At 37.5% G+C, this 14,324-nt stretch overlaps 1 protein-coding gene across 1 annotated transcript in view; it reads left to right on the top strand.

The window, feature by feature from the left end:
- The window catches only part of CUNH12orf40 (chromosome unknown C12orf40 homolog), a 57,326-nt gene that overhangs the window by 29,267 nt on the left and 13,735 nt on the right, over window positions 1-14,324 (top strand). The window lies entirely within an intron of this gene.

Below are 14,324 nucleotides of genomic sequence, written 5' to 3'. Positions count from 1 at the left end.
AAATACAGTGAAAGCAGGGGTTATACCGTGGGGGAGGGACATACAAAGCAACAAAGAAATAATCTTATAAATGTGTTAGAAACAATCACATGAAAGAAAAAAAACATTTGAATACATATCTTAGGGTTCATTTCCCTAACATCAACTTATTTGACCTTTTCTGCTTGACTCAGACATATACTAGTTATTGCAAATAAGGGAAACCATGGGACCTATGTTTCTTTGGGCCAGGTTTACTTCACTTAATACAATTTTTAACAAGTCTTTCCATTTCCTAACAAATGGGGCAATGTCATTCTTTCTGATGGAGGCATAGAATTCCACTGTGTATATATATCACATTTTCTTGATCCACTCATCTACTGAGGGGCATCTGGGTTGGTTCCATATCTTAGCTATAGTAAATAATGCTGCAATAAGCATCGTCATGTGAGTAGCTTTAGTGTGGTCTTGTTTGTGAATATTAGGGTAAATGCCCAAAAGTGGGATTGCTGGGTCATAGGGGAGCTCTATGTGGAGTCTTTTGAGGAACCTCCATACTGCTTTCCAAAGTGGTTGAACAAGTTTACACTCCCACCAACAATGCAGTAAGGTTCCTTTCTGTCCATATCCCCTCCAGCATCTGTTGTTATTAGAGTTCTTGATTTTAGCCATTCTAACAGGGGTGAGGTGGTATCTCAATGTTGTTTCGATTTGCATTTCTTTTATGGCTAGGGAGGTTGAGCATTTCTTCATGTGTCTATTGGCCATCCTTCTTTCTTCTTCAGAGAAGTTTCTCTTTAAGTCTTTAGCCCACTTATTTATTGGGCAGTTGTTTCTTTGAAGATTTGTTGTTGGGGGATTTAATTTTTTGAGTTCCAAGTATATTTTAGATATGAGACCCTTGTCTGTTGTATGGCTAGTTAAGATCTTCTCCCAATCTGTGGGCTTTCTATTGATCTTGCTAGCTATACCCTTTGTCATGCAGAAGCTCTGCAATTTCATGCAATCCCATTTGTCCAACCTTTCTTTTATTTGTTGTGTTTCTGGGTCTCTATTAAGAAAATTTCGGCCTGTGCCAAGGAGACCTGGGTTTCTCCTATTGCATCCTGTTTTCAGAGTGTCTTCTTTGACTCCAAGGTCTTTGATCCATTTGGAGTTGATTCTGGTGCAGGGTAATAGATAAGGATCTAGCTTTAGTTTTCTACAAGTAGTTAACCAATTTTGCCAGCACCATTTACTGAAGAGGCTGTCTTTCTTCCATTCTATTTTTTTAGCTCCCTTATTGAAGATTAGATGGCTATAGGTCTGTAGGTTCATTTCTGGGTTTTCAATTCTATTCCATTGGTCCTGAGGTCTGTTCCTATGCCAGTACCAAGCTGTTTTGATTACTATGGCTTTATAGTAGAGTTTGAAATTTGGTATTGATATTCTTTCAGCACTGTTCTTTCTGTTGAGGATTGTTTTTGCTATTCGGGGTCTTTTATTGTTCCATATGAATTTTTGGATTGCCTCTTCTATTTCCTTGAAGAATGAGGTTGGAATATTGATAGGTATCGCGTTGAATTTGTAGATAGCCTTGGGAAGTATTGCCATTTTCACGATGTTAATCTTTCCAATCCAGGAGCATGGGAATTTTTGCCACTTTCTAAGTTCCGTTTTGATTTCCTTTTTCAAGTTTTTAAAGTTTTCATCATAGAGGTCCTTCACTTCTTTGGTTAAGTTAATTCCTAGGTATTTTATTTTTTGTGGGGCTATTACAAATGGAATTTCTTTCCTGATTTCAGCCACGCTTTTCTCATTGTTGGCATACAGAAAAGCCATTGATTTTTGAGGGTTAATTTTATACCCTGCTATTTTGCCAAAATTTTGAATCAGCTTGAGTAATTTGGGAGTGGAGTCTGTGGGATTCTTTAAATACAAGAGCATGTCATCTGCAAAGAGGGAGAGTTTTACTTCTTTCCCTATTTGGATCCCCTTTATGTTTGCATCTTTTCTTATTGCTGTAGCTAGGCATTCTAATACTAGATTGAAGAGCAGTGGAGAGAGCGTACATCCTTGTCTTGTTCCTGAGTTAAGAGGAAATGGCTTTAGTTTTTCACCATTAAATATAATGCTGGCTGTAGATTTGTCAGATACAGCCTTTATTGTATTGAGGAATGTTCTATGGATTCCTAATTTTTCTAGAACCTTCATCATAAAAGGGTGTTGGATCTTGTCAAATGTCTTTTCTGCATCTATTGAGATACCCATGTGGTTCTTATCTTTGCTCCTATTGATGTGATGAATTATATTAATTGATTTGCTTATATTGAACCAGCTTTGCATCCCTGAAATGAATCCTGTTTGTCATGGTGTATGATTTTTTGGATGAATTGTTGAAGTCGATTGGCCAAAATTTTGTTGAGAAGTTTTGCATCAATCTTCATCAAAGAAATGGGTCTATAGTTCTCTTTGATGAGTCCCTGCCTGATTTTGGGATGAGGGTTATGATGGCTTCATAGAATTAATTCGGTAGTGAACTTTCTCTTTCAATTTCATTGAAGAGTTGGAGGAGTATTAGTGTGAGCTCTGCTTTGAAGGCCATGTAGAATTCCGCTGTAAAACCATCTGGTCCTGGGCTTTTCTTAGCTGGGAGGTCTCTTATTGATGTTTCTATTTCAATGCTTGATATGGGCCTGTTAAGAAGGTTTAACTCATCTTGGTTTAGTTTTGGCATGTCAGTATTTGCTAGGAAAGGATTCATTTCTGCTAAGTTCTGAAACTTACTAGCATAAAGTTTTGAGAAGTATTCCATTATAATGTTCTGAATCTTGGTTGTTTCCGTGGTGATGTTTCCATTCTCATCTCTGAGTTTATTAATTTGGGTGTGTTCTCTTCTTTTTCTGATAAGATTTGCTAAGGGTCTGTCAATTTTGTTAATTTTTTCGAAGAACCAACTCTTTGTTTTGTTGATTCTTTCTGTAGTTTTTTTTGTTATTTTACTTTTTTTTAATTTTAATTTTAATTTTAATTTTTTTGTGAACATACTGTACAGAGGGGTTACAATTACATGGGCAAGATAATGAGTACATTTCTTATCAAGCATTGCAGCCTCCTCCTTTGTTTACCCTTCACATCCCTTCCCAGCCTCCCCCCCATCCTCCTCCCCACCCCCACACCAAAGTTGTAGTTTTTTTTGGATTCTAATTCATTTAATTCTGATTTAATTTTAATTATTTTTTTTAATTATTTCTTTCCATCTACTGTATTGGAGTTTATCTTGCTGCTCTTTTTCAAGGAGGTTTAGATGTCTCATTAGATTGTTGGTTTCAGATCTCTCCAATTTGTTTATGTAGTAACTCAGAGCTATAAACTTGCCCGTAGTACTGCCTTTGCTGTGTCCCAGAGGAGCTGGTAATTTGTGTGCTCATTTTTGTTGAATAGCATGAACATTTGAATTTCCTTTCTAATCTCTTCCATGACCCCCTCGTGATTCAGCAGTGTGTCGTTCAGCCTCCATGTGTTACAGGACTTTCTTTGGTGGCTTTTGGTGTTGAGTTCTAATTTTATTCCCTTGTGGTCAGAGAGAATGCAAGGTATAACTTCAATGTTTCTGAATTTGGACAAGTTTGCTTTGTGGATAAATTGGGTGCTCCGTTGTTTGGTGAATAGATATTTAGAATTGTAATATCCTCCTGAAGGAGAGATCCCTTAATTAGTATGTAGTGACTTTCTTTATCTCTTCTCACTAATTTTAATTTGAAGTCTATTTTATCTGATATTAGGATTTCAATTCCCGCCTGTTTATGGGGGCTATTTGCTTAGTAGATTTTGTTCCAGCCTTTCACATTGAAAATGTGTTTGTTTTAATGGGCAAGACTCTTGAAGGCAGCAGATAGAAGGAGCTTGCTTTTTAATCCAACTAAACAGTCTGTCACTTAATTGGAGAGTTAAGTCCGTTAATGTTGATAGATTGGACTGAGAGGTATTTGGGAGTTCCTGCCATTGTATCCGCTTTCTTAGGGGCTGCGGCAACTGGGTTCTTCCTAAGGTTCTTGGATTCTCAGTTTGGGTGCAGTTTCTTGGCCTTTATTGTGGTCTTGTTGGTTTTCTATGTGTAGGACATCTTTAAGAATCTTTTGTAGGGCTGATTTGGTGGAGATACATTGTTTCTATTTTCCTTTGCTATGGAAGTTTTTTATTTGACCTTCGGTTATGAAGGAGAGCTTAGCTGAGTACAGTATTCTTGGTTGATAGTTGTTTGTCTTTAGGGCATGGCATACATCATTCCAGGCTCTTCTTGCTTTGATTGTCTCTGCTGAGAAATCTGAGGTGATTCTAATATTCAGAGAAGAACGTGGATAGAATGAGAGAAGGGGAGGGATATAAAGGAGACGTGAAAAACTTAAAAATAAAAATGCTTAAAATATTATATAGGTATAAAGAGGTAGTACTGGTATTAAGGAATTTAAGTCTAAGAGGTTTTGAATTGAGTAATAAATTTCTGGATTAAGTGTGTACACAGTGGGAGATAAGATCTAATAATCAACTACGGGTATATCTGAGCATGAGCAGAACAGCAATTAAGTCATGCAAAGAAGATCGAAAGAGAAGAAAAGGTGAAAAGAATGAGAAAGAAAGAAAAAAGGATCAAAAGGTCAATAGAGCTAAACAAAAAAAAATTAAAAAGAAAAAAAAAAGCACACACACGTATACCCCTAAAATAAAAATTATAAGAGGAAAGTAAAAGTTAATAGAAAACAAATTTTTTTAAGTTAAAAATTAAAAAACTTTTAGAAAAAAATTTTTAAATAAAAGGTACAAAAAAAGAGTTCTTTGATTTTTTTTTGGGGGGGGGGGGCGGGATAGAAAGATCCTGTATCTCCCTTGTTTCTGTAACCAGTCTCTTGTTGGATTCTCTGGTCTGCTTGTGGTGTTTATCCAGGATTTTGTGATCCTCCTCCCAGGCTAGTTCAATGGGAGGGAGATCTGCTTCGAGTATCACAAAAGATGGACATGTGTTGGTTTTTTTTTGTTGTTGTTGTTTTTTTGTTTTTTGGTCAGATATCCTTGTCCTTTACTTCAGTCTTGAAAATAATCACTTATAAATTATTACCTGTCCTATGGTCCAAATTGTGTTCAGTCCATTGAATTGTCCTAAAACTCAATTCCTGTACCCTTAAAAATTGTATGTATCCCTCATTGCCCCCAGTCCCTGTAGCAATGTGCTATATAACCTTCTGAATAATTTTGGGATGGTCTGTGGTCATATTTGTGTGTTTTTCCCTCCACCCTCATGGTGCCTTTTGCTTGGGCTGGCCTTCAACAGTGATCCTTCCATTTGGTTTCCTGACTAGTTAGGATTACAAGTTGTAGCCACCATTTCCACTTGAGTGTGCTCTTTATTTTTTTGGTCCATCATGGTGCTTGAACTCTGGGTTTGGGCACTGTCCCTGTGCTCTTTAGGTCAAGGTGAGCAGTCTACCACTTGAGCCACAGTGCCACTTCTGGTTTTCTAGTGATTTATTGGAGATAAGAGTTTCATGGACTTTCCTGCCCACACTGGCTTTGAACTGTGATCCTCAGATCTTAGCTCCCTTAGTAGCCAGGATTACAGGTGTGAGCCCCTGGTGCCTGGCTTTAGTGTGCTCTTCTTGAGGCCTGCTTTTAAACTTTGAAAAGTTGAAGGACTTGTTAGCCTTTATTCTGATTTTGCCAATTGATAAAAGCAATATGCTTGTGAGTACTTGTGTGTGTGTGTGTGTGTGTGTGTGTGTGTGTGTGCACGCGCAGCGTGGTGGGGGAGCGTGGTACTATAGCTTGAACTCAGTGGCTGGGAACTATTCTTAGCATTTTCACTAAAGGCTGGCTCTCCATCACTTGAGCTTTTTTTTTTTTTTTTTTTTTTTTGCCAGTCATGGGGTGTGAACTCTGGGCCTGGGTGCTGTCCTTCAGCTCTTCAGCTCAAGGGTAGCACTCTACCACTTGAGCCATAGCACCACTGCCAGCTTTTTCTGCTTATGTGGTGCTGAGGAATTGAAGTCAGGGCCTCATGCAAGCAAGGCAAGCACTCTACCACTGAGCCACCTTCCCAGCCCTTGAGCTGTTGTTTTACTTCTGACTTTTTAGTGATAAATTGGTGATAATGTATCATAGACTCTCTGCATGGGCTGGTTTTGCTTGGATCTCTGCATCTTAAGTAGCTATATTTACAGTCATGACCCACAGGTGCCTAGCTGAGCACTTCCTAATTTGTCTTAAATTACATTTTACATTTTGTTGAATAGAAATCTGGGGTTGTTCCCTCTTCTTTTTGGGGGTGATTCCTTTTCATCCTTGGGAAATGCTAATCAGTACTTACTGGAAGACTTGCTAAGAATCTTTCCAGAGTTCTTTGTCTTTAAAGCAGTCTCCTATATTGTACTTTAAACTATATCTTTTGCAGTGTCCATCTGGCTCTGGCTGTGTTCCCCCTTCATCTGTTGTGGGTTGAATATTTTTCTAGGAAGTTCTTATTTCTGTTTGTCAGGGATTATTATTGTACTCAGGAATTGTCATTGTACTGTCTGAAGTACTGTTGTCATATATTTGGTTTAGTTTTTCAATTAGGAAGGTGAATCAGTCCTTTTTATTTCATCTTTGCAAGATGAAAATTTATAATTTTATTCTTTATCCAGTGATCAGGCTGATAAGCACTTCTTTTCTTCTTTTTGATTGGATTTTATTAGTTCAATGAAAAAGATTTCATTGTTATCTCTACACACATGCTATATTTCCAGTTAATTTTACCCCTATATCACAACTCCCTGCACCCTTCCCTAATTTGCTTCATCTTTTTTTTTTTTTCTTTTGTCGATTGTGGGCCTGAACTCTGGGTCTGGGTGTCCCTCAGCTCTTCAGCTCAAGGTTAGCATTCTACCACTTGAGCCACAGCGTCACTTCCAGCTTTTTTCTGCTTGTGTGGTGCTGAGGAATTGAACCCAGTGCATGCAAGGCAAGTACTCTATCACTGAGCCACCTTCCCAGTGCTCCTAATTTGCTTCTTAACGTACAACTAAGTATGATTTATTCCAAGTACCCCCAAACTGATAACATCTAAGGCAAGAAACAAATCAGTTTTGCTTTTGAATCCAGAACCTTAGAATGATTTAATAGTTCTTTTTAAAAATCAGCTCTACATAATCTGTGTTCTTTGGTAGTTTTTTTTCTGATACTTCCAATGTTATAGCAGCCTCACTGCTCTTCTCTTTCACCCCGTTTCCTCAAACACGCTACAAATACTTCCTTTATGCTTATTATTCCATTTCTCTGCAGTATGTTTATGTTCTTCTTTATATATAGGGTCTTTTTTATCTCCAGCTCATTTATTATTTGCTTATGTGGGTTTTTCCTCATTAAACTATTTGAAACTTGACTCCCAATACAAACTATTCTATATGTTATCTGTAGCACCTGTAATTATTTTCTTTTGTTCTTTTATTTTCAGGTCTTTTTTTAAATTGTAAAGGTGATGTACTGAGGGATTAGAGTTACATAAGTAAGGTAATGAGTACATTTCTTTTTGAACAGTGTTACCTCTTCCTCATCTTCTCCAGTTGTCCTCTCCCCCAGCTCTCCTACTCCCCAAGTTGTAAATCTAACATAGTGTCTAGTGAGTATCTCTGTTGTATTAGTTCACCCTTTGTCCTGCCATTTTAGTGATTCCCCTTCCTTCCACAAATCAGATAAGACAAGGGTACAGACAAGGGCTACAGAAATTAAAAAAAAAAAAAAAACAGTGACAGCAGGAAAAAAGGAAAAAAGAAAAAGAGAAAAATCAATAACTGCAGACAGTACCTTAGAAAAACTTGGAGTTCATTTTGATTAGCTTTGTTTTATATGATCATATGGATATCTAGCCATTGAGCTCTAAGACTATCATAAATATACTCTAGTTATTACAAATGAGGGAAACTATATAGTCTGTTTCTTTCAGTCTGGCTTGCTTTGTTCAATGTAAGTTTTTCCAAGTCTTTCCATTTACTTATGAATGGGCAATGTCATTCTTTCTGATGGAAGCATAGAATTCTGTTGTGTATATATACCTCATTTTCTCTATCTATTCATCTACTAAGGGGCATCTGGGTTTGGTTCTGTGTCTTAGCTATGGTAAATAATTATGCAGTAAACATGGTTGTGCTGGTAGCTTCAGTGATCAACAAGCTGTTAACTTTGTTGATTTCTTTGTATTTTTTTTTGGACTCTAATTCATTTCAGTCTGATTTAATTTTAATTATTTGTTTCCATCTACTGGATTGGGGTTTGGCTTGTTGATTGTTTTCAAGGAGCTTGTGGTGAATCATTAAATTGTTGCCTTGAGATTTCTCCAATTTGTTGATGTAGGTACTCAGATCTATACATTTTCCTCTGAGTACTGCCTTTACTGTGTCCCAGAGGAGCTGGTATTTTTTGTGTTAGTTTTTGTTAAATACCATAAACATTTGCATTTCCATTCTGCTTTCTTAAGTGACCTACTAGTGATTCAACAATCTGTTGTTCAATTTCTATGATGGCTTTTAATGTTGAACTCTAATTTTATTCTGTTGTGGTCTGAAAGAATGCAGGGAGTAATTTCAATATTTCTGAATTTCTAAAGATTTCCTTTGTGACCTGAAATGTGGTCTGTTTTGGAGAATGTTCCATGTGTTGCTGAAAAGAATGTATATTTTGGCTAGGTGCTGGTGGCTCATATCTGTAGTCCTAGCTACTCAGGAGGCTGAGATCTGAGGATCATGGTTCAAAACCAGCTGGGGCAGAAAACTCCGTGAGATTCTTATCACCAATTAATCACCAGAAAACTGGAAGTGGTGCAGTACCTCAAATGGTAGAGCACTTGCCTTGACCTGATGAGCTCAGGTCAAGCCTGGGACAGCACCCAGGCCCAAAGTTCAAGCCCCACAACTGACAAAAAAATAAGAGCATATATTCTGATGCTGCTGGGTGAAATATTCTGTAGATGTCTATTAAGTCTAGTTTGTCTATGCATTTTTTTAGTTCTGAGGTTTCTCTGTTGTGTTTTAGCCAGGTTGATCCACTCAGAGGCAACAGTGGTGTGTTAAAAGTCACCAACAATCAATGTGTTTGGATCTAGGTGTGTTTTTTGGGTAAATAGTGTTTGTTTGATGAAGATGGGTGCACCAGCATTTGGTTTATAGATATTTAGAATTGTTTTATCCCCCTGTAGGAGAGATCCCTTTGTGAGTATTTAATGTCCTTCTTTATCTCTTCTCTCTAATTTTAATTTGAAGTCTATTTTATCTGATATTAAGATTGCAACTCTGGCCTGTTAATGGCAGATATACTTGATAGATTTTATTCTAGCCTTACACTTTCAGATTATGTTTGGTTTTGTGGGCAAGATATGTCTCTTGAAGAAAGAGGATAGATGGATCTTGCTTTTTGATTCAACTAGTAAATCTGTGTTGTTTAATTGGAGAGTTAAGCCCATTAATATTGAGAGTTAGGACTGAGAGATGTTTGGTAGTTCCTGCCATGTTATCTACCATGTTATGATGAGCCTCATCAATTCTTGCTATATTTATCTGGTTCTCTGGGTAGAGGTTATTTTTTTGCCAGTATCATGTTCTTATTGGTTTATTATGTGTAGTACATTTTTGAGTATCTTGTTTAATGCTAGTTTGGTGGAGATATATTGTTTCAATTTTTTCCGTGGAGCTTTTATTTGTTTCTTGGTTATGAAGGAAAGCTTAGCTGGGTATAGTATTCTTGGTTGATAGTTGTTTGCCTTTAAGATGTGGCGTACCTCATTCCAGGCTCTCCTTGCTTTCATAGTCTCTGCTGTTATGGTTTCCTGGTCTCTGTAGTTATTCTGATTGCTTTTTCCTTGATAGGTAATTGATCTTTCCTCCCTGACAGCTTTAAGAATACTTTCCTTGGTCTTTACTGTGCAGATCACAATGTCTGGGTGGGATGTCTTGTTCTGGTCTGGTCTGATTTAGGTTCTAAAGACTTCTTGTATTTGAATGGGCCTATTGTTTTAGATGTTCAGGAAGTTCTTTGCTAGAATTCTATTAAATATATTTCCTTTCCATTTAGCTTTCTTCTCTTGACCTTCCTCCATACCTATCATCCTTAAATTAGATCTGATTAAGTCTTGAAGCTCTGATAGGCACTTTCCTTATTTCTTGGTTTGTTTTGAATAATTGTCTATCTTTATAAATCTAGGCTATCTTCAATTCCAGAGATTCTAACTTCTGTATTGTCTAATCTGCTGTTAAGACTTTACTTTTTTTATTTTTCTGCACTTTAATTGGTCATTTTTTGGGGGAGGGGTTTGGTCATAGGACTTGAACTCTGGGCCTGGGCACTGTCCCTCAGCTCTTCAGCTCAAAGCAAGCACTCTACCACTTGAGCCACAGCGCCCACTTCTGGTTTTCTGGTGACTTATTGAAGATAAGAGTCTCATAGACTTTCCTCCCTGGGCTGGCTTTGAACTGTAATCCTCAGATCTCAGACTCCTGAGTAGCTAGGATTACAGGTTTGAGCCACTGGTGCCCACTTAATTGGTCATTTTTGATGGCTTCAGTTTCTTTGTTGAAGCTTCTTTTTAGAGCTTTACTCTCTTGGTTTGATTTTCAGTGTTCTCTCTCATATCCTTTAGCTGAGTGACTATTTTTTCATTGGACTCCCTTTTCTTTTCTTGGAGTTCATTCAGCTTTCTATTTTTGAATTCCATGAATTCCTCTATTATTCTTTGGTTAGCCTCATCATGCTCATGCATAGCCATGTGCAAGCTTTCAGTCTTTTCATTCAACATATTTACCAGCAGTGTTTTGAAAGCATTTTGAGAACTATTCTCTAGGTCTTTCATTGACTGCTCTATTGGGTGTTTATTTTGAGTAGGAATTAAGGTTCCTTGACTTGCCGTTTTTCTTGTGTTTCTGTAGTTTATTCTGCCCATTTGGGAAGAAAACAAATCTAAGGGCTGGGAAGGTGGCTCAGTGGTGGAGTGCTTGCCTTGCATGCCCGAGGCACTGGGTCCGATTCCTCAGCACCACATAAGCAAAAAGTAAAAAGCCGGAAGTGGCACTGTGGCTCAAGTGGTAGAGCGCTAGCCTTGAGCTGAAGAGCTGAAGGACAGCACCCAGGCCCAGAGTTCAGGCCCCATGACTGGACCCAAAAAAAACCCAAAAACAAGCAAACAAAAAACCCCACAAATCTAATACCGTAACAGAACACAATTTCAAGACAAGAACTAACCCACAGCCCTGTAATTACACAGACTTTAGAAGTTCACAATCATAGGTAAGTATTAGACTATCTACCTCTCCTTTTTGTACACAAAAGCAAATCCAAAACCAAAGCAGAACACAGCTTTAAGACACGACCCCTGTAATAGCACAGGCTTTAGAAATTCAAAGTCATAAATAAGTATTCCCCTATCTCCCACTCCTTTTCTTTGGTTGGGGAGGGGTATTGTGGTTCAGGAGTGGAGATTTTGCATAATTGTAACCAGTGAACAAATCTGTTGTGAGTGATAAAACATTCTGAACCCAAATGAACCCGAAGGACACAGACAAAATGGAAACAAATACAGGCTAACTCTCAAACAATTAGGGATCACCAGACTAAGAAGAAGGATGGAAGGACCAAAAAAAAAAAAAAAAGAAGAAGAAGAAAGAAAGGAAAATAGGTTAAAGTGAAATTAAAAAAAAAAAAGAAGAGATCTAATAAAAAATAGAGGGAGGAACAAGTAAGGTTAGAGGAACATAGAAAAGGAAAGGAACAGATACTGTTCTCGGGGAGGGAGGTAGGATGTCTTTTGTTGTGTCCTTATGCTTTCCTTTGGTGATTTGGACCATCTGTGATTTGATGAGTTGTCTCTGCATCTGTCTGTGGCCAGCTGGGATGTCAATTCCCATTCTTGCTCTTTAAACTCATGCTGGAGGTGAGTGGAAAGCCTGCACATGCTGTCTCTTCTTTTTTTTGTCCGGGTTCCCTCTGTCTTCCACTGCTACTGGCAAGTGCTTAAACCTGTCATCTTAAGCAACCTGCTTGTAAATTTCTTCTTAGGTATAAATCCCAGTATAATTATAGCTTACTAGGTGTGATTCTCTAGATATGGATAATTTGGTAGAACCCTAAAACTCTGCTTCTTCAGAGACAGCACAGTTGGTCCCCTGCTAATTTTCTACCATGTTTGAGACTTCTGTATTCTGTTTTTTAATTCTTAACCATTGCACCTATTAATAGATTATCTTGTTTATCTTCCTTCTTTAGCATATAATCTTTGTTGTCTCACTATTACATAGTAGGCATACAATAAATATCGAACTGTTTACATAACTTGTCTGTATTTTAATCCACAACTTTTAATAAGTTATAATTATAGAAAAACTCAATCTAAGTTGGATTGATTAAGATTTTGAATATTAGTTTCATTTCTCTGTATTCTCTACAAGTAATCCTTTCCAATATTCACTTGTAAATCAGATGCACCTGGATAATTTTTTTAATTCAAAATGTTTTATTGTTCTTATAAAGGTGATGTACTTTATCTCAGCTTCATAAGTGAGGTAATAACTGTATTTCTTTTTGGACAGTGTCACTTTTTCCTTTCCTCTCTTCTGGTTTTTCCTTTCCATCCCCACTTACAAGTTGTATGGTTCATTTTCAACATAGTATATAGTGAGTACCACTGCTGCATTTGTTCACTCCATCTGTCCCTCCATGTCTGTATCTCCCCCCTTATCCTCCCAAAGACAGATAAATGATATTAAAAAAAAAGGAAAAAACCCAGGAAAATTCTCTTGTTTCCATATCCTGGAGTTCATTTCAAGAAATATTATTTTATGTCACCAGAAGTGCCATTGTATTCCTCCCCTAAGAATATCTTCCTTTGGTCTCACTGTGTGTGAATGACTACTATATAATTTATCATGTCCCAGGGTATTTTAGACCTAGCTTCCACATATGAGAGAAAACATTTGCCTTTTTTCTCTCTGAGCCTAGCTTAACTCAACATAATTTGTTCTAGGCTGGCTGAATTTTTTGCAAGTGGAAGAATCTTGGCTTATACCTGTAATTCCAAGTATTTGGGAGAAGTTTCATGGTTTGAGACAGTCAGGGGAAAAAGTTAAACTTATCTCAACAAAAATGCTGTTTGTGGTGACATGATTATCCTCCCATCCATGTGGAAAGATGAGTAGGAGGATTATGGACCAAAATGGCCAAGGCAAGACCACAAGACCATACCTGAAAAGTAAAGCAGGAAAAGGTTCTTACAAGAGAATACTTGCCTGCCAAGTGTGAGGACTTGTGTTCAAGCACCAATAGTGCCAAAAAAAATGAAAAGAGACAATATCTTCTATTTATTATAATAGTACAAACTTGACTATAAGCAGTTTGTGATTTTTCCTGTGCTATAAATTTTTAATTGGTAATAACTGTACAGTTACATTGTCCAGATCTCTTAGAGTGACTCTTCTGATTTAGAATCCTTAGAATGCCTTTTAGAAAATGATACTTTACATTTGTAATGTGCTTTATAAGTCATGAATTGCCCAACCCCCAGTCAAAAGCAATATAAATTTCTCTGCTATTTTTGTTCTTTTTGAGCTAGAGGGTCTTGCTATGCACCCCAGGCTGACCTCAGACTTGCGCTATTCCTGTCTCAGATGTGGATGCTGAGATGACAGTGTTTCACACTCATGCTCAACTTTGTATTGTTCATTGTGCGTGTGTGCATTACATGATATCTTCTAATAGTATAAAATAGTATAAACAATAAGAAAATATAAACAATGAGAATTATTGTGGAATTATGAATAATGAACATTTGTGAGCAAAACATTAATTTCCCTCTTAATATCAAATCGAGTTCTTTTTTTTCCTTAAAATATGACCTAATGCCTATAACACTGTAGGTCCTTATTGAATATTTGATTGATAACTTGAAAATAAAATTAGAAATTAGAATTTTGTCAGCCCATGTGTTTCTTTTTTTGGGGGGGGGGGATCCGGTTGTGGGGCCTGAACTCTGGGCCTGGGCGCTGTCCCTCAGCTCTTCAGCTCAGGCTAGTGCTCTACCACTGGAGCCACAGTGCCACTTCCGGCTTTTTTCTTTTTGCTTATGTGGTGCTGAGGAATCGAACCCAGGGCCTTATGCATGCAAGACAAGTGCTCTACCACTGAGCTACCTCCCCAGGCCCCCATGTGTTTCTTTTTAAATTTCTTTGCTACCTCCAACCTTTGAAACCACTCAGTCCCACATAAACTTGTAGTCACTGCCAATAAAATAAAAAGCATCTTTATTTTTCATTTTTCCTATCATAGTTTTTGTCTACAAGTTGGACTTGACCTAG

The sequence above is a fragment of the Dipodomys spectabilis genome, unplaced genomic scaffold (genome assembly GCF_019054845.1).
Source record: "Dipodomys spectabilis isolate Male_0828 unplaced genomic scaffold, ASM1905484v1 ptg000039l, whole genome shotgun sequence".
Classification (NCBI taxonomy): domain Eukaryota; kingdom Metazoa; phylum Chordata; class Mammalia; order Rodentia; family Heteromyidae; genus Dipodomys; species Dipodomys spectabilis.
The sequence above is the reverse complement of the archived record's forward strand: the minus strand, read 5'-3'. Positions and strand labels throughout refer to the sequence as shown.